Below are 20,563 nucleotides of genomic sequence, written 5' to 3' on the forward strand. Positions count from 1 at the left end.
TTTCTTTCCTTTAGTCACAGGCAGATGAATCCATTATGAATGGGTTGTGTCCACCTACCAGCAGGGGAGATAGAGACACTGAAAACCATAGTGCCTCTAGATGGCTAGCGCCATCTGCCTCTCAGTATTTTGAAGCTTCCAAAAGCAGTGTTAAACCGCAAAGTAGCATAACATGAACTTTCCTCACAGCGAACGAAATGCTCCCAGAACAGAAGCAATAACACAAAGGAAGAACGAACTCAACCTCCTGTAGTAGAACAGAAATCCTGAGACTGTTTTCCAACTTCTCCCAATGAGGGAACATGCCTGCAGGAAAAACTGAACACAAATCAGAGTCAATCAGGGAGGGATCATGGATTAATCTGCTGTGACTAAAGGAAAGAAAAATTACCAAGGTAAGAACCTAATTCCCTTCCTGTCATCAGCAGCAGATGAATCATTACGAATGGGATGTATCAAAGCAATCCCTAGATAGTGCGGGAACAAGCCACACCACGTGTAAGCACTTGTGCTCCAAAAAGCACGTCCCTCCTGGCAGCCACATCCAGCCTGTAATGACTGGCAAAAGAGAGCTTAGAAGCCCAAGTAGCTGCACTACTATTTTCTTGAAGAGAGAGTGCTCCCGTCTCAGCCCAAGAGGAGGAAATCGCTCTGGTGGAATGTGCCTTGAAGGCATCAGGCGGAGGCCAGCCAGATAGCAGATATGCAGAAAAAATGGCTTCCCTTAAGCCACGGGCTATAGTGGCTTTAGACGCTGGAGACCCTCTGCGAGGACCTGACAACAGTACAAAAAGGTGATCAGAGGTCCTGAAAGCATTTGACATCTGTAGATATGCAACAGAGCCCTGCGCACATCCAGAAGGTGCAACTGCCCAAAAGATTCCGAAACTCCTCCTAGTAAAGGGGGCATAAAAATAGGCTGGTTAGGTGAAACGCTGAAACCACCTTAGGCAGGAAGGAAGGCACAGTACGATACCGTAACTCTGCGATCTTCTGAGAATTGCAGAAATGGGTCTCGACAGGACAGCACCTTGAGCGCAGACACCCGTCTCGCCGATGTATGGCCACCAAAAAAGACTGTCTTTAGAGTCACATCCTCTCCGAAGATCGCCTCAGCGGCTCGAAGGACGAACACTGAAGAGCCTTAACACTAGCCCCAGGTTCCACGCTGGATGTCACGTTTTCAAAGCAGGAGCTAGGTTGTGAGCCCTTGGGCCACTGCCGAGGAGCGGCAGCGGCAGGCAAAACCACCCTACACCAGAGACAGGCAGACCTCTGACAAACAGTTAGGCTTCACCTGCACATGGCCACCTTTCACCAGGAGTTGAGCCCCTGGCTGCAGGCAGCCGGCAGGACTTATAGGACAGGGCAGGAACAGGATCCCAACTAGGCTGAACAGGGACTGAGGGTCAGAGGGGAAAGGAAAGAACCACGGGCAGCAAGGCAGGAAACTGGGCTAGGACACACAGAAGAGACAACACAACACAAGGCAGGGAAAGGACAAGCTAGGGGACAGAAAACTGGAAGCTGCAAGCAGCCACAAAAGCGGGAAACAAACACTGACAAACAGGGAAAGAACTAAAGCTGCAAGCAGCCACTGAAGACAGACAACACAGAAACCTAAGCACTGCACAAAGAACTACAAACAAGGAGCAAGACTAAGAACAAGCAAACCCTAAACTAAACATAGACTAACTAGAAACAGGCAAGAACTACAGGCAAGAAACTAGAACAAGAAAAACAAACTCAGGCTGAAGTGCAACAAGGCATCAACATACCAGGGCCTTAGACATGCAAAGGCAAAGGCAAAGGCAGAGAGATTCCAAATGGCTAATAAGCCCAGCAGCAACTGAGGCTCAGCTGCAGCAATCACCAGGCCACTACGGGAGTTGTGCAGGTCAAACAAGACAGACAAATCCGGCAGCCTGGAAGATCCGAACCGGACTGGGCCAAAGTCTGGAACAGGTGACAGTCCACAGCAGCCACCGGTTCTGGCCACCAGAGGGCAAGGTGAGCACAGACGAAACAGTATCTCCCTCTTAAGGCCCCCCACCCCCCCCCGACCTCTATGGGGAATTCAGGTCTCCACGGGTAACAATGGTGAAATCTATGGAGGAGCCTCAAACATGACCAGGGTAGCTTGGTGTCACGTCTGTGGCCGTGACCACCCTCAGCCTTACCTTCTTTCTGGGGGTCAGCAGCTCTGCTGGCTTCTGTCTGTCTTTGTGTTAGTTTTTGCTCTGGCTTTGTGTGCTGATTACTCCACTAGACCTCACCTGTGTGGGCTCCGCCTCTCTAGGGAGCCAGCATCTAAGATGGCTGCCACCGGCTCTATGCCAGCTTCCAAGATGGCCTCCTGCTTGTCTTTCCTGTGGGCTTACTTCCGTGTGTCAAGCCTCTCTTTGGGGTCAGTGTACTTCCTGCTTCTGTCCTGCTGCAGGTGACTCATCAGTGAGAGCCTTCATAAGGAAGTGCTGTGCTTGCAGTCAGGGCCTTTGCATGGTGTCATGCCTAAAGGTCAGCAGGTTTAGTGAGAGTTCTGCTGCGCTGCTACTAAGCCTGTCTCTGGGTTCCTACCCATCTGCTTCCTGTACCTGTGGACTGCTAGTCCTTCCGGATGGGCCCTGCCTTTCTGTTTGTGTGTCTGGGGACTGCTAGTCTTTCTAGTGCTTTCCTCAGTGGTTGTAGTCTGTCTTTGTTTTGTTCTTAGCCTGGGTTTGGAGATACTCAGCTACAGCCTGGTTTATTTCTCTGGCTGTGTGTGGAGCTGCTGTAGCTTCAGCCCAAGACCCTTGGCCTGTTATTCCTGGTTTTCTCTCTTTACCCTGAGTCCTGCTCTGCCCAGCTTTATGTTAACTCTGAGCCCTGCTTTGCCCAGCTTGTGTGTCAACCCTTAAGCCTGTTTCTGCTTAGCTAGTGATCCGGTTTCCTGCTCTGCCTAGCTAGCGTATATCCTGAGTGCCTATCCTGAAGCCTGTTTCTGCTTAGCTAGTGTTATCCGGTTTCCCGCTCCGCCTAGCTAGCGTATATCCTATCCTGAATCCCGTTTCTGCCTAGCTAGTGTTATCCGGTTTCCCGCTCTGCCTAGCTAACGTATATCCTGAGTGTATATCCTGAATCCTGTCTCTGTTTAGCTAGGGTGTATTTCCTGGGTGTTTATCCTGAATCCTGCCTCTACCTAGCTAGTGGGTTTACCCTGTGGGTAGTCCCTGAACCCCCTTCTGCCTAGCTTGCATGTGGCCCTAGTCCTTGCTCCTGCTAAGCTCTTGTACGTCTTGTCTTCATAGTCTGTCTTGTGTTTCTGGCTTAGCGGCTGCGTGCAGCGCTCAGTGCAGTCTAGTATTTAGTATTGCTTCCTTGTGTTTCCTAGACCCAGGGTGGGTCCTCTGGATCTCCAGTTCCGGCCTTGTCCTGTAAGCCCTGCCGGCCACCTGCACACTGGAGCTCAACTCCAGCGGAACGGTGGCTAAGTGCAGGTGAAGCTGTTGCTGTCCTGCCGGTTCCAGTTGCCTGCTTCCAATCCAGAGTTCCAGTCCTGTTCTTCCGTATGTCCAGTTCCAGGGTGGTCTTGCCTGCCTCTGCCGCTCCTCGGCAGGGGTCCAAGGGCTCACGATTCCTGGTTCTGCCTCGAGGACCTGACAGAATGCAAAGGCCCTCGAGAATGCGACACTTGGCTGGAGCTTGAACAAGGCTCAAGACTGGAACCCGGACTGGCATCAGGACTGGACTTCGCCTCTTGGCCGGAACTACAACTCGGCTTGGACTCAACATCTTGGCTGGAACTGGAGCTCAGCATAGACTCAGCAGCTTGGCTGGAGCTGGAACTCAGCTCGGACTCCGCAGCTCGGCTGGAGCTGGAACTCGGCTCGGACTCCGCATCTCGGCTGGAGCTCGAACTCGGAGTGGACTCAGCAAAATCTTGGCTGGCACTCAAACTCGGCAAAGGCTCGGCTAGAAGTGCCACTTGAACCGGAATCAAAGGCTCAGTTAGAAGCGCCACTCGAACTGGACTCAGAGGCTTGACTGGAAGCGTCACTCGGACTGGACTCTGAGGCTTGAGTGGGAGTGCCACTTGAACAGGACTCAGGGCTTCACTGGAACTCAGCATGGACTCAGCGGCTTGGCCGGAGCTGGAACTCGGCTTGGACTCCTGAGCAATTCGGCTGAGAGCGTCACTCAGGATGGCCTGATGGTATGCCTGGACCTCGGGATTCGCAGTACGCTTTCTTTCGATGGCAGCTTTCCGAGTATCCCGCAGAGTAGGGTCGGAGACAAGTAGGTGGCGATACTCCCAGAGCGGGGGTCCTAGGATCAATGACCAAAACTAGGTTTTCCACGAGCCCAAGCTGCCTGACACGCTTCCTCTCTGCTGAAGCTTCAGGCAGCCCCTTCAAGAGTGGGTCAGACAAACGTTTTCCACGATACTCCTCCAGGGTCATGAGAAGATCAGGAACAATAATAACGCCAGACCCGAACTTCACAAGGGAAACAAGAGCAGAGGTTCTAGGCCGGAGGCCCAGCAGGAAGGGTGATCGTGCCGAGCTCATGGCCTTTCCATTCTGTCACATTTTCAAAACAGGAACTAGGTTTGTGAGCCCTTGGGCCACTGCCGAGGAGCGGCAGGCAAAACCACCCTACACCAGAGACAGGGCAGACATCTGACAAACAGTTAGGCTTCACCTGCACATGGCCACCTTTCACCAGGAGTTGAGCCCCTGGCTGCAGGCAGCCGGCAGGACTTATAGGACAGGGCAGGAACAGGATCCCAACTAGGCTGAACAGGGACTGAGGGTCAGAGGGGAAAGGAAAGAACACAGGCAGCAAGGCAGGAAACTGGGCTAGGACACACAGAAGATTCAACACAAGGCAGGGAAAGGACAAGCTAGGGGACAGAAACTGGAAGCTGCAAGCAGCCACAAAAGCGGGAAACAAACACTGACAAACAGGGGAAAGAACTAAAAGCTGCAAGCAGCCACTGAAGACAGACAACACAGAAACCTAAGCACTGCACAAAGAACTACAAACAAGGAGCAAGACTAAGAAACAAGCAAACCCTAAACTAAACATAGACTAACTAGAAACAGGCAAGAACTACAGGCAAGAAACTAGAACAAGGAAACAAACTCAGGCTGAAGTGCAACAAGCATCAACATACCAGGGCCTTAGACGATGCAAAGCAAAGGCAGAGAGATTCCAAATGGCTAATAAGCCCAGCAGCAACTGAGGCTCAGATGCAGCAATCACCAGGCCACTACGGGAGTTGTGCAGGGTCAAACAAGACAGATAAATCCGGAAGCCTGGAAGATCCGAACTGGACTGGGCCAAAGTCTGGAACAGGTGACAGTCCACAGCAGCCACTGGATCTGGCCACCAGAGGGCGAGGTGAGCAAAGACGTAATGTCACGTTCTCAAAGCTGGAAACTAGGTTGTGAGCCCTTGGGCCACTGCCGAGGAGCGGCAGTGGCAGGCAAAAACCACCCCACGCTAGAGACAGGGCAAATCTCGGGCAAACAGTTAGGCTTCACCTGCACTTGGCCACTTTTCACCAAGAGTTGAGCTCTGGGCTTCAGGTGGCCGGCAGGACTTGCTGAACAGGGCAGGACTAGATAACAGCAAGGCAGCACAGGGACTGAGGGTCAGAGGGGAAAGGGAGGAACATGGGCAGCAAGGCAGGAGACTAGGCAAGGAAGGGAAAGCTAAAGGGCCGAACAGAAAGCTGCAGAACAGCCACTAAACAGGGAACAAACACTGACAAACAAGACACAGAACTAAGAGCTGCAAGCAGCCCCAAAGCCAGAACACAGACAAACAGAAACTAAACACAGAATTACAAACAAGAAACCAGGCAAGGAAAGCAAGCAAAACCTAAACTAAACACAGACTAACTAGAAACAGGCAAGAATCTCAGGCAAACACTGGACTAGCAGAAGTGCAACAAGCACCAACATACCAGGGCCTTAGACGCAATGCAAAGGCAAAGCAGCAAGGTTTCAGAATGGCTAATAAGCCCAGCAGCACCTGGAGCTCAGCTGCAACCACCACCAGGAAACTACGGGTGCTGTGTAGGTTCAATCCAAGCAAGCAAGTCTGGCAGCCAAGAAGATCCGGACCGGACTGAGCTGAAATCTGGAACGGGTGACGGTCCACAGCAGCCACCAGTTCGGGCCACCAGAGGGCGAAGTGAGCACAGACGTGACAGTATCTCCCCTTCAAGGCCCCCCCGACCTCCACTGGGAATTCAGGTCTCCATGGGTAGCATGGTGAAATCTACGGAGGAGCCTCAAAACATGACCAGGGGTAGCTTGGCTGGAGCTTGAACAAGGCTCAAGGCTGGAACCCGGACTTGAATCAGGACTGGACTTTACCTCTTGGCTGGAGCTGAACTCGGCTCGGACTCCGCATTGCGGCTGGAGCTGGAACGCGGCTCGGACTCCGCATCTCGCTGGAGCTGGAACTCGGTCTGGACTCAGCATCCTCTTGGCTGGAGCTGTGACTTGGTCTGGACTCAGCATCATCTTGGCTGGAGCGGTGACTCAGTCTGGACTCAGCATCACTTGGCTGGCACTCAAACTTGGCAAAGGCTCGGCTAGGAGTGCCACTTGAACAGGACTCAAAGGCTCAGTTAGAAGTGCCATTCGAACTGGACTCAGAGGCTTGACTGGAAGCGTCACTTGGACTGGCATTGGAGGCTCAGTCAGAAGCGTCCCTTAGACTGGACTCAGGGGCTTAGCTGGCCGTGCCATTTGAACTGGGACGAAGTCTCGGCCAGAAAGCGCCACTTGAACAGGAATCAGAGGCTCAATTAGAAGCATCCCTCGGACTGAACTCAGGGGCTTAACTGGACGTGCCACCTGAACTGGGACCAGAGGCTCGGCCAGAAGCGCCATTTGACCAGGCATCGGAGGCTCAATTAGAAGCGTTCCTCGGACTGGACTCAGAGGCTTGACTGGAGGCGCTACTTGAACTGAGATTGGAGGCTCGGTGAGAAGCGCTGCTTGGACAGGAATCAGAGGCTCAATTAGAAGCGTCCCTCGGACTGGACTCAGAGGCTTTGTTACAAGAAATGATTTACTTGGGGAATATTGCTCTAAAGCACTCCCTACTGTTTATAATTTAAGAGCAGGCGCTCTATTTATAAGTTTTAGGGTATTAATTTCTCCACCAATCACCAAAGGTGATAATTGCAATAAATTAAATAAATTAAGTATATATCTCTGTTGAAATCCAGTATTCTGTACTGCAAGATTTGAAAGCATGTACTCAGAGCATGGCACTAGTTTAAAAGTGTCCATGCGCTATCAGTATAACGTTAACAGATACCATATACTCAGAACACAAAGAGACTATATTTTTAGCTTCAGAAAAGGTTTATTTTAAAATACAATTGCAAACGAGAGGTAAGGGTCTTACAGAGAATCTGCACTTAAAGCCAGGTAGCAGGTCTAGATCAAAAGTTATGTTACTTACAAGTCCTTGTTACATAGTATGAACAGCATGAGGTAAGCACATGTTTGCAGAAGAGGTCCTCATAGCAGGCAGGTGGGCTACAGGTGCCAGGAAGAGAAAATCTGCAGAGAAGAATCTGTGTTGCAGTTGAAGGGAAGCATCTGCTTGTCTGGAACAGCTTCTATCTTTTATACTCTTGCAAGCTGCAGGAAGACATGCCATGTGAATCTTTGTCTTGGTTTCCTGGTTTGCACACGACCCGGAGTAGTTGCAAAGCATTGTGGTATTTTGGTCTCATGTCTTATGACATCACAAGACTTGCTGTCTGGATTTTGCTGACAAATGCTTTATTGTAGTGCAGGGTTTCCTGCTTGAATTTCTGTGATAGATATTCTGATAAGATTTGTCTGGGGCGGCCAGCAGGTGTCCTTTGTCTTTAGTAGCTGTATTTCACACCTTTCCCACCTGCCTGTCTCCTTGCCTCTACTGGTTACCTTTGATATTTGTTGTGTTGATCAGCCAGGCTTTTTGATCAGAGGAAGAGAGTCAATTTACCTTGAGGCAGTCTCTTACTTGAGAAGTCTTTTGTTAAAGAGGGAGAAAAAGGGGGAGGTGAGGTCAGCAGTACGTTTTGTCTTTAAATGTTCCCAAAGGGAGGGGGAAGAGGGCTTTGGAATGAAAGCCAGTTGCATCTTCAAATATATATATTTTTAAAGCTGTATTTTTGTGTTGCTATATATATTTGTATCTGATTCAGCACAATCTGCTCAATAATTCTGACACCATGTTACAGCTTAACTTGACTAGAGGCGCTACTTGAACTGGGATTGGAGGCTCGGTTAGAAGCGTCCCGTGGACTGAGGCTTGAGTGGGAGTGCCACTTGAACAGGACTCAGGGCTTGACTGGAACTGGAACCCAGCATGGACTCAGCAGCTTGGCTGGACCTAGACTGGTAAAAAGCCCGTTGGATAGCCAAAAACTTGGGACTTCTAAGACGCTCTCTTTCAGCGTCGGCTTCAGGAGTATCCCGTAGGGCTGAATCCCCGAGAAGTCTGCAGCGGTAGTCGAGGAGTGTGATAGAAGGATCAATAGCAGAAACGGGGTTTACCACAAGCCCAAGCTGCCAGATACGCTTCCTCTCTGCTGAGGCCTCAAGAGTATTCTTCAAGGCAGGATCAAAAAAAAGTTTATCCCGATAACTCTGGAGCATTATAAAACTACTAAGAGCAGTCACAGTGGTGGGACTGGCATTCAAACTGAAACTAGGAGTTAAACCTGGGCGGCAAGCCATATTGCCAACCGGGGAAAAAATCATAGGCTGGAAACCCCGCTGGAGGGATGATCTTGCCGAGCTCATGGCCTTTGCATTCTGTCACATTCTCAAAGCTGGAAACTAGGTTGTGAGCCCTTGGGCCACTGCCGAGGAGCGGCAGTGGCAGGCAAAACCACCCCACGCTACAGACAGGGCAAATCTCGGGCAAACAGTTAGGCTTCACCTGCACTTGGCCACTTTTCACCAAGAGTTGAGCTCTGGGCTTCAGGTGGCCGGCAGGACTTGCTGAACAGGGCAGGACTAGATAACAGCAAGGCAGCACAGGGACTGAGGGTCAGAGGGGAAAGGGAGGAACATGGGCAGCAAGGCAGGAGACTAGGCAAGGAAGGGAAAGCTAAAGGGCCGAACAGAAAGCTGCAGAACAGCCACTAACAGGGAACAAACACTGACTAACAAGACACAGAACTAAGAGCTGCAAGCAGCCCCAAAGCCAGAACACAGACAAACAGAAACTAAACACAGAATTACAAACAAGAAACCAGGCAAGGAAAGCAAGCAAAACCTAAACTAAACACAGACTAACTAGAAACAGGCAAGAATCTCAGGCAAACACTGGACTAGCAGAAGTGCAACAAGCACCACATACCAGGGCCTTAGACGCAATGCAAAGGCAAAGCAGCAAGGTTTCAGAATGGCTAATAAGCCCAGCAGCACCTGGAGCTCAGCTGCAACCATCACCAGGAACTACGGGTGCTGTGTAGGTTCAATCCAAGCAAGCAAGTCTGGTAGCCCAGAAGATCCAGACCGGACTGAGCTGAAATCTAGAATGGGTGACAGTCCACAGCAGCCACCGGTTCTGGCCACCAGAGGGCGAGGTGAGCACAGACGTGACACGTAACACCGGACAAGGGGCCGGCATGGGAGGCCGGAGCCGAAGCACCCTTCTAAGAAACCGTGCAATGTCCTGATGTGCAGCCAGGGAGAGGCCCAAGACCTTCCCCCGAAAACATGCCAACGCTGCCACTTGAACACGCAGGGAATTATAGGCCAAGCCTTTTCGTACACCACCCTGCAAAAAGTCAAGTATCGGCGAGACAGAAGCCCGCATGGGTGTGATCACTTTAGAAGCATACCAAGCCTCAAACTGGCACCAGATCCGAGCATAGGCCATGGAAGTGGAATGCTTGCGGGCCTGCAAGAGAGTGGAGATGACCTTGTTAGAATAGCCCTTGTCTCTCAATTGCACCCTCTCAATAGCCATGCCGTAAGACCAAAGCGGCATGGATCCTCCTGCGTCAACAGGTTCGGTACCAGAGGCAAGGGCAGGGGAGCCTCCACCAGCATCATCCGGAGGTCCGCATACCACAGCCGCCTGGGCCAATCCGGGGCAATGAGGATCACCTTGATGCAGCCGAATTTGCAGGAGGAGACGCCCTATTAAGGGCCAAGGAGGGAACATATACAGGAGGCCCGGAGGCTAGGGTTGAGCCAAGGCATCCAACCCCGCCGAACTAGGATCTCTCCGTCTGCTAAAAAAGGACGGGATTTTGGCATTTGTGCTTGAGGCCATAAGATCTGTGTCTTGTCCACAATGTTGGTGAGCCCTTAGGTCCCACAAGGCCCCGAGGAGCCTCAAAGGACAGCCGTGCAACCCCAAATCTTCACCCGCGGCGACCGCAGTTCACCAGGGGTTGAGCCCCCAGCTGCAGGCGGCCAACGGGACTGCTGGAACCGCGGGGTTGACGAACTGACGGACTGACCTGGCTGGAGTCGGGAGACGTGGGCAACTAATAAGCAGTAGTCAGGGTCAAGCAAGTCTCTGGGCAGGCGGCTATCAAAGCAGTAGTCAGGTTCAAGCAAGTCTCTGGGCAGGCGGCTATCAAAGCAGTAGTCAGGTTCAAGCAAGTCTCTGGGCAGAATACCAGGAAGTAACAAACACGGGAAACACGTAGCAGGGCTTCGGGAACAGAACCTGAAGCAATGTGTCAGCTCAGTTTCCATCTTTAAATATCGTGCCACATAGCCGCCCTGCCCTCGTAGGAGTAGTCCACCAATCCGGCCCTGGGTATCGGCAGAGCCCCTCGGATTGGCTCTGCCCGATCTCCCAGGCGGAACCACCAGCTTGGTCTTCCAATCCGGCGCTTTGTAGGCGGAGCTCCAGGGTCCCCGGCTCTGGAAGGAGAAAGATGCCGACCCACGCGTACTAGCGTCGCCATCTTGGGCGGCGCGAACTCCGACTCCACACCCGGCGACAGAGAGACCGGTGGCCGCAGTCGCCGGCTGCCGGACTCGGCCAGACCCGCCACCACCGCGGCGGAGCCCGCCCCCACGCCGGGGCCCACGGGCCGCCACCCTGCGCCGCGGAGGACGCCAGCTCCCGCCCCCCGCGGCGGGAGAGCAGGTAGGGGCGCGGGACACGACAGTATCCCCCCCGGATGCCCCCTTCCTACCGGGGCCAGGTTTAAGAGGAAAATGCGCATGGAAAGCCCTTACCAATTCCGGAGCATGTACGTTGGTAGCCGTTCCCAGGAGTTGTCTTCGGAACCGAAATGCTTCCAAGATAGCAGCTCTTGGAGTCCAGGATGTCCTCACCTCATACTCCGGATCGGGGTCAGCCTCGGAAAACGACCGTCTCCTGATTCTGTAGATGCCACTTGACCCCCGGAAACTCTTCAACAACGAAACATGGAAGGCATTATGAACCCGTAGAGTACTAGGTAGCCGCAACCGGTATGTCACTAGCTCCAATCCGAGATTGGATTGTAAACGGCCCAATGTACCGTGGCCCCAACCTCCGAGAGGGTACCTGGAGTCTTAGGTATTTAGTACTTAGCCAAACTTTTGCCCCGGCTGCAACACCGGGGCGGGACGCCGGTGGCGGTCCGCAAAGGACTTGTACTTGGCGGCTGCTCGTTGTAGTTGTTCACGGGCCATCTCCCAAACCTCTTGCAGGTCAGTTAAGGTTTGAGTGACCATGGACGTAGAAGTGTCAGAGGGAAAAGGTGACGGAAGCCGTGGATGTTGTCCATACACCAAGAAAAAAGGAGATTGCCCAGAGGCCGAGTGGTCACTGTGGTTGTAGGCAAACTCTGCCCAAGGAAGAAAAGATGACCAGTTATCTTGCCGCTTGTTGACAAAGGCCCGCAAGAACCCCTTCAATGTTTGGTTAATCCATTCGACCATACCGTTGGTCTGAGGATGGTAGGGCCGAGGAGAAATGGGTCGTAACCCCCAGAGCAGAACACAAGGCTCTCCAGAATCGTGAAGTGACCTGGGTTCCCCGGTCGCTGATGATTCTGACAGGTAGCCCATGGAGCCGGAAATATGCTGGATGAACTGCTGGGCTAGGGATGCCGCCGACGGAAGTCCCGGCAGAGGAACAAAATGGGCCATCCGGGAGAACCGGTCTACCACAACCCAAATCACGGTGTGTCCCTGGGAGCTGGGGAGGTCAGTGATGAAAATCCATAGACAATTCCTCCCAGGGAACTGCAGGAATAGGCAACGGTTTGCAGATCTCCCCAAGGGCGCCCTACCACAGAATTAGTCTGGGCGCAAACAGGGCAAGTAGTGACAAACTGCAGGATATCTCGCCTCATCTGAGGCCACTGGTACTGTCGGGAAATCAGACGAAGGGTCTTTTGGAACCCAAATGTCCGGCCCACACGGAGGAATGTCCCCACTGCATTACTTTCCCCCGGTCCTGGGAGGCACTAGCTTCTTCACCGGGCGACCCCTCCTGGGGCTGCACTGAGGCAGTTAGGATCCAACATAGGATGAAGCTCTTCAATCTCCTCAGGAACCTCGAAGGCTCTGGAGAGGGAGTCCGCAGGGGTATTTTGGGCCGCAGACCGGAATACGAGTTGAAAATGAAATCTTGCGAAAAATAATGACCAACGGGCCTGTCGTGGATTTAACCTTTGGGCCTCTTGTAGATACAAAAGATTCTTGTGGTCTGTAATCACCGTAAACCGGTGCTCAGCCCCCTCCAACAAATGTCTCCATTCTTGCAGAGCTAGCTTCAAGGCTAGAAGTTCTCTGTCCCCCACCGTATAATTGCGTTCCGCGGGGGAGAACTTACGGGAGAAGAAGAAGCAAGGTTGACGCCGGCCCTTGTCGTTAACGTTGAGAGAGGACGGCCCCCGCGCCCAAGGCAGAAGCGTCCACCTCTATTACAAATGGTTTATCTGGATCTGGGGCCAGAAGGATAGAGGCAGATTCAAAAGCTCCTTTTAGTTGACCGAATGCTGCTTGTGCCTCAGGTGGCCAGTTCCGGACATCTGCATGTTTCCTAGTAAGCGCTGTCAACGGAGCTGTCAGTTGCGAATAATGAGGCATAAATTGACGGTAGTAATTCGCAAACCCACAGGAACCATTGTAGCGCCCTCAGTCCCTGAGGTTGAGGCCACTCCCGGATAGCGCGGAGTTTATCTGGATCCATCCGCAACCCCCCTGGTAACAGAATATGTCCCAGGAAGGGCAGAGATTGCTGATGGAACGAGCATTTGCTGAGTTTGGCAAACAAGCGGAATTGCCGTAGGCGCTGCAGCACGGTTCGAACATGGATCACATGCTCCATGGGATCCTTGGAGAAGATCAGGATGTCATCCAAGTAAACAATTACTGTAGAATACAACAAGTCCTTGAGAGCGAAGTTGATAAATCTTTGGAACACTGCGGGAGCGTTACATAAGCCAAAAGGCATCACCCGATATTCGAAATGTCCCTCATGAGTATTAAATGCAGTTTCCATTCGTCCCCCTGCTGGATACGGACCAAGTTATAGGCCCCACGGAGATCCAACTTGGTGAAGATCTGGGCTCCCTGCAACCGATCAAACAGTTCTGGATGAGAGGTAGGGGGTATCGAGTCCTTCACGGTGATGGCATTAGACCCCGATAGTCAACACAGGGCCTCAAGGAGCCATCCTTCTTGGTCACAAAAAAGAATCCGGCCCCGGCAGGGGACGTAGAGGGACGGATGAACCCCTTCTGGAGATTCTCCCGGATATAGGCTTGCATTACCTTAGATTCCTCCCGGGACAATGTATAGAGATGGCCCTGAGGTGGCATGGTGTCTGCCATCAACCTAATCGCACAATCAAAGGATCGATGAGGGGGTAGGACATCAGCTTCCACGGGACTAAATACATCCGCAAAGTCCCGATATTCCACCGGCAGCGTAGCTTGACAAGCTGGCACAGTTCTAGGGGTAGCTACCACCGGCGGGACAGCTGGGATTTCTGGCCCTTCAAACAGGCTTCAATGCAGGCGTCACCCCAGGCCCGAATGTTCCCTGAAGTCCAGTCTATGACGGGGGTATGGCGCCGTAGCCAGGGTAGGCCCAGCACTACCGGATGAATGGTACGGGTAAGATCAAAAATTGAGCCTCCTCACGGTGGATCCTCTCCCACCTGAAGTCCCAAAAAAGGGGGTTACCTCAGTGATAGGCTGAGGTAATGTAGTACCCCTGGATGGATGTTACTTGCAGCGCCGGTCGATAGGGTAGTGTGGGCCAACCCATCTGCTGCAGGAGTTCCTGACAAATGAAATTTCCCCCAGCCCCGGAGTCCAAAAGGGCACGGGTGTGAATCATCGTCTCTTGCCACCGCAACGTTACCGGCAGTGTTATCAGCTGATCAGGTAGGGGAGTGGAGCGCCCCAAGACCCCTCCCCTCAGGGCGCCTTGGGGGTAGCGTTTCCCGGCCGTGCGGGGAAAGAGCGAACGAAATGTCCTGCCTCGCCGCAATATAGGCAAAGGCCGCCCCGCAGGCGTTGAGTCCTCTCCGATGGAGACAATCGTTGACGACCGATCACCATCGGTTCCTCACAATTCTCCTTAGGATCCCGGGAGCCACGGCGGGGGGACGGTCCCTGGCTAGTCCGGGACGCACCCCTAGACCACTTCCGCCGGTCTGCTCGAGCTCTAGCCCTTTCTTGAAACCGGGTATCTACACGGACACAGAGCGAGATCAGGGCGTCCATTGCCCCGGAACCTCCCGTCCCGCCAGCTCATCCTTGATTCGCTCCTGAAGTCCCTCCAGGAAGATTGCGGATAAGACTCTTGATTCCAACGCAACTCGGTTGCCAGAGTCCGGAATCGATAGCATAGTCTGCCACGGTCCCTTCGCCCTGTTGAATCCGCAGTAGCTCGGACGCCACGGAAGACGGCCTTCCTGGGAGGTCGAACACCATGCGGAAGCGCATTGAAACTCTACATAATTATCCAGGAGCGGATCCTGTTGTTTGCATAACGGGGACGCCCATGCCAGGGCCCGACCCGAACACAAGGAAATAACGTAAGCCACCTTAATCTGGTCTGATGCAAAGGGCCTCCGGTTGCATCCCTGAAGGCTAGGTTGCACTGATTGAGGGAAGCCCCAGCAGCCTCCGGGAACCGCCATCAAATCGTGCAGGCTCAGGGAACCAAGGTCCCGGTAGGGACCCTCCCAGACGGGGAGCCGCTGCGGCACCCTGGACCGCAGCGGCCTGGTTCTGTACCTGGACCGAAGAGAGCTGAGAGCAAATGTTCTGGAGGGCCCTGACAGGGCATTCAGCTGCTCCTGCTGCTGCTGGAGGACTTTAGCCAGGTCCCGCAGATCAGGTTGCGCAGGCGAGCTCATGGCTTCAGTTCCTGTCTTGTCCACAATGTTGGTGAGCCCTTAGGTCCCACAAGGCCCCGAGGAGCCTCAAAGGACAGCCTTGCAACCCCCAAATCTTCAACCCGCTGCTGACCGCCGTTCACCAGGGGTTGAGCTCCCAGCTGCAGGCGGCCAACGGACTGCTGGAACTGCGGGGTTGACGGACTGACCTGGCTGGAGTCGGGAGACGTGGGCAACTAACAAGTCAGTAGTCAGGGTCAAGCAAGTCTCTGGGCAGGGCGGCTATCAAAGCAGTAGTCAGGTTCAAGCAGTCTGCTGGGCAGGCGCTGTCAAAGCAGTAGTCAGGTTCAAGCAAGTCTCTGGGCAGGCGGCTATCAAGCAAGTAGTCAAGTTCAAGCAAGTCTCTGGCAGAATACCAGGAGTAACAAACACGGGAACACGGAGCAGGGCTTCGGGAACAGAACCTGAAGCAATGTGTCAGCTCAGTTTCCATCTTTAAATATCGTGCCACATTAGCCGCCCTGCCCTCGTAGGAGTAGCCCACCAGTCCGGCCCTGGGTATCGGCAGAGGCCCCTCAGATTGGCTCTGCCTGATCTCCCAGGCGGAACCACCAGCTTGGTCTTCCAATCCGGCGCTTTGTAGGCGGAGCTCCAGGGTCCCCGGCTCTGGGAAGGAGAAAGACGCCGACCCACGCATACTTAAGCGTCGCCATCTTGGGCGGCGCGAACCCCGACTCCACACCCGGCGACAGAGAGATCGGTGGCCGCAGTCGCCGGCTGCCGGACTCGGCCAGACCCGCCACCACCACGGCGGAGCCCGCCCCCACGCCGGGGCCCACGGGCCGCCACCCTGCGCCGCAGAGGACGCCGGCTCCTGCCCCCCGCGGCGGGAGAGCAGGTAGGGGCGCGGGACGCGACAATCCGCTATGGGCGTTCCCCATTTGGCACAGATCTGAAGGAACACTTCGTCTGCCAGTTCCCACTCCGTAGGGTCGACTTGAAAATCGGCTTGCACGTGAGCTGCTGACAGAAGATGCAGATGTAGCTCGGCCCAGTGGCATATCTGAGCGGCCTCTGCGGCCAGTGCTTGGCACTGAGTGCCGCCTTAACGATTTATGTAGGCCACTGCTGTCGTGTTGTCCAACATCACTCTGACAGCCAGTCCCTCCAGAGTCTTGTGAAAGGCCAGAAGAGCCTGGAGTATTGCTCTCAGTTCCAAACGATTGATGGACCACCCCGTTTCCTCGGGTGTCCACAGACTCTGGGGCACAGCTTCCCTGGCAATGTACTCCCCAGCCCTTCAGGCTGGCATCCGTTACCACCAGGCACCAATCGGAAGCACTAGCGGCATTCCTCGCCGCAGCGTACTGTCTGAGAGCCACCACTCCATACTGAGGTCGGGCCGCAGACATGAGTCTGCGTTGATATCCTGGGACATAAGGAGACCATCGTTGAAGCAGAGCAATCTGCAGAGCAAATTTAATTACCTCGCTAGTTACTTCCCATCTCTAAATCATTTATAATATATTAAAAAGCAGCGGTCCTAGCACAGACCCTGAGGAACCCCACTACTACCCTTCTCGGCCACCTTGGAAGTGGTGCCATGGGCAAGAGCACACATACTTCCAAGGTGGCCGAGAAGGGTAGTTAGTGGGGTTCCTCAGGGTCTGTGCTAGGACCGCTGCTTTTTAATATATTTATAATGATTTAGAGATGGGAGTAACTAGCGAGGTAAGTAAATTTGCTGATGACACAAAGTTATTCAAGTCGTTAACTCGCGACAGGATTGTGAAAATTACAAGAGGACCTTACGAGACTGGGAGACTGGGCGGCTAAATGGCAGATGACGTTTAATGTGACAAGTGCAAAGGTGATGCATGTGGGAAAAAAGAACCCGAATTAGAGCTATGTCATGCAAGGTTCCACGTTAGGAGTTACGGACCAAGAAAGGGATCTGGGTGTCGTCGTCGATAACCACTGAAACCTTCTGCTCAGTGTGCTGCTGCAGCTAGGAAAGCAAATAGAATGTTTGGGTATTATTAGGAAAGGTACGGAAAACAGGTGTGAGGATGTTATAATGCCGTTGTATCGCTCCATGGTGCGACCGCAACTTGAGTATTGTGTTCAATTCTGGTCGCCGCATCTCAAAAAAGATATAGTAGAATTGGAAAAGGTGCAGAGAAGGGCGACTAAAATGATAGCGGGGATGGGACGACTTCCCTATGAAGAAAGACTAAGGAGGCTAGGGCTATTCAGCTTGGTGAAGAGACAGCTGAGGGGAGACATGATAGAGGTATATAAAATAATGAGTGGAGTGGAACAGGGTGGATGTGAAGCGTCTGTTCACGCTTTCCAAAATACTAGGACTAGGGGCATGTGATTAAACTACAGGGTAGTAAATTTAAAACAAATCGGAGAAAATATTCTTCACCCAACGTGTAATTAAACTCTGGAATTCATTGCCGGAAAATGTGGTGAAGGCGGTTAGCTTAGCAGTTTAAAAAAGGGGTTGGACGTTTCCTAAAGGACAAGTCCATAAACCGCTACTAAACGGAATTGGAAAAATCCAAAATCCCGGAATAACATGTATAGAATGTTTGTACGTTGGGAAGCTTGCCAGGTGCCCTTGCCTGGATTGGCAGCTGTCGTGGACAAGATGCGTGGCTCGATGGACCCTTGGTCTTTTCCCAGTATGGCATTACTTATGTACTTATGTCATCGACCCAAACAGCTGGACAAAGTCCCAAGCTCGCGGGCGAGGCATCCGCAGGAGCAGACGGACCTGATTCTGAAGCTTGCACCGCCTTTGGTCGGGTAGAAAGACAAACCCCGAGGCCGTGTCGAACCGGACCCCCCAAATATTCTAGAGATTGAGAGGGGGTCAGGTGACTTTGGGTATATTGACAACCCAGCCCAGAGATTGCAGTACTGAGACCACTCTGGCTGTTACGTGACGACTCTCTTCTGCAGAGTCCGCTCTGATGAGCCAGTCGTCGAGATACAGGTGAACCCGGATACCCTCTCGCCTGAGAAAGGCAGCTACTACTACCATTACCTTGGAAAAAAGTTCGGGGAGCTGTGGCAAGGCCAAAAGGCAAGGCCTGAAACTGGAAATGTTTTCCCACACCGCAAACCGGAGGAACTGTTGGTGTGGGGGCCATATTGAAATGTGCAATAAGCTTCTTTCAGGTCCAGAGACGTGAGGAACTCTCCTCGCTGAACAGCTGCGATGACGGAAAGCAGGGTTTCCATGTGAAAATGCCGCACTCTTAGTGACTCGTTGACTTACTTTAAGTCGAGAATGGCCGATAAGACCCGCCTTTTCGCGGCACCACAAAATAAATGGAGTACGACCGCAGCCGTGTTCGGCGGGAGGCACAGGGATTACCGCTGCAAGGTGCAACAAGACTTGCATGGTCTCCTCTACCGCCGCCCGTTTGACGGCAGTGCCGTATCGGGACTCCACAAACACGTCTCTCACCAGGGCATCGAATTCCAATGGGTAACCTTCTCTGATCAGGTCCAGGACCCACTGATCTGAGGTAATCTTGGTCCACTCCTCAAGAAAGAGGGAAAGGCGTCCTCCTACAGCTGTAAAGGAGGAGTGGACCGGCGTGCCATCATTGTGGAGGACGGCCCTGAACTCTTGGCCCTGAGCCTGCCGCTGCGGAGCGGTTTGTCCGAGCGAAAGGAGTTCCTCTGTTGAAAACGGGCACGTTGAGTAAACTGTTGAATATAATGAGGAAAAAAGAAAGTTCCTATGGTCAGTGGAATGCAAGTATTAAGGCAAAAGAACTATGAGTCACAAACATATGAGAGCAATATGGTTGTCATGGAAAATAGCCTTGAGCTATGTAGCCCTGGGCAGTGAAGTAGAGACGGAGGAGAAAGTCTGTGCAAGGTAGCAGAAGGAATGCTGCAGACATTTGTAGATAAGAAATGTGAGAACAGGCTTCAAAGAAAGGGGTTGCTGACATGCAGGAATTGGGTGCAGCACGAATGTAAGTGTATTTAAACTGAGGAGAGATATGTATCTTAAGCAAAGCACACATATATCTCTGTATTACTGCTGAGCAAACATATTCTCTGTACTACTGCTAAAAATATATTTTGTAAGTATACTTTGCTTCCAGTGTGATGTTCTCATGCTGCCTCTGTCCAAGGGAGGACAGTTGAAAAAATAAAATTTTTTGATTATTCTTCTTTATAATAGGTGTCAGTTTCTTTGTTTACACACATATAAGGTGTAAATAAACAAAACCCAGCAGAGCGCCCGGGCGATACCTTTGAGCTTCACGGAAGCGAGGTCTGGAGGAGGGAGGGAACCACCTGACCCTTGGAAGAAGGCCGCGGCCTATCCTCAGGTAACCTCTGGGGTTTAGCATCCCACAGGTCTTTAACAATCCTCTCCAACTCCTCTCCAAATAACAGAAGGCCCCAAAATGGCAACCTTCACCAGTCTTTGCTTAGAGGCCATGTCAGCCGCCCAATGCCGTAGCCATAGAAGGCGGCGGGCGGACACCGCCACAGACATCTCTTTAGCCGAAGCTCTGACCAGATCATAGAGGGCGTCAGCTAAAAATGACAAGACCGACTCCATTCGCGGTGCAACTTCAGCGAGGGACTTCGCACCATCCACGGGCTGTTCCACTGCCTGTTGTAACCAAGAGAGGCAGCTCGAGCAGCATAAGTACTAGCAAACAGACGCCCTGAAGGCTAGGCTCGAAATCTCAAAGGACCGTTTTTTTTTTGTTACATTTGTACCCCACGCTTTCCTCACTCATGGCAGGCTCAATGCGGCTTACATATTGTATACAGTTACTTATTTGTACCTCAGGCAATGGAGGGTTAAGTGACTTGCCAGCCGCCGGTCCTGAATGTCCTTCAGGGGGCGACTCCTCCTTCTACTGGGAGGGTGGTCTTTTTTGTCACTGCCGTGACTAAGGCATCCACTTTAGGCATCCCAAAACAGGCCAAGTGCTCCTCACTCAGAGGGTAAAGATGCCCCATTGCCCTGGTCACTTTTCAAGGGCCCCTCAGGGTCAGCCCTTTGAGCAGAAATAAGTACATATGAGAATGGAGGCGTATATAGCACCATTCACGGAAGACAGTGTGTATGAACAACTTGAAAATCTAGAGGTGGACAAAGCCATGGGACCGGACAGGATCCACCCCAGGATACTGAGGGAGCTCAGAGAGGTTCTGGCGGGTCCTTGTAAAGATTTGTTTAATAATCCTTGAA

This window comes from Microcaecilia unicolor, chromosome 8 (genome assembly GCF_901765095.1).
Source record: "Microcaecilia unicolor chromosome 8, aMicUni1.1, whole genome shotgun sequence".
Classification (NCBI taxonomy): Eukaryota; Metazoa; Chordata; class Amphibia; order Gymnophiona; family Siphonopidae; genus Microcaecilia; species Microcaecilia unicolor.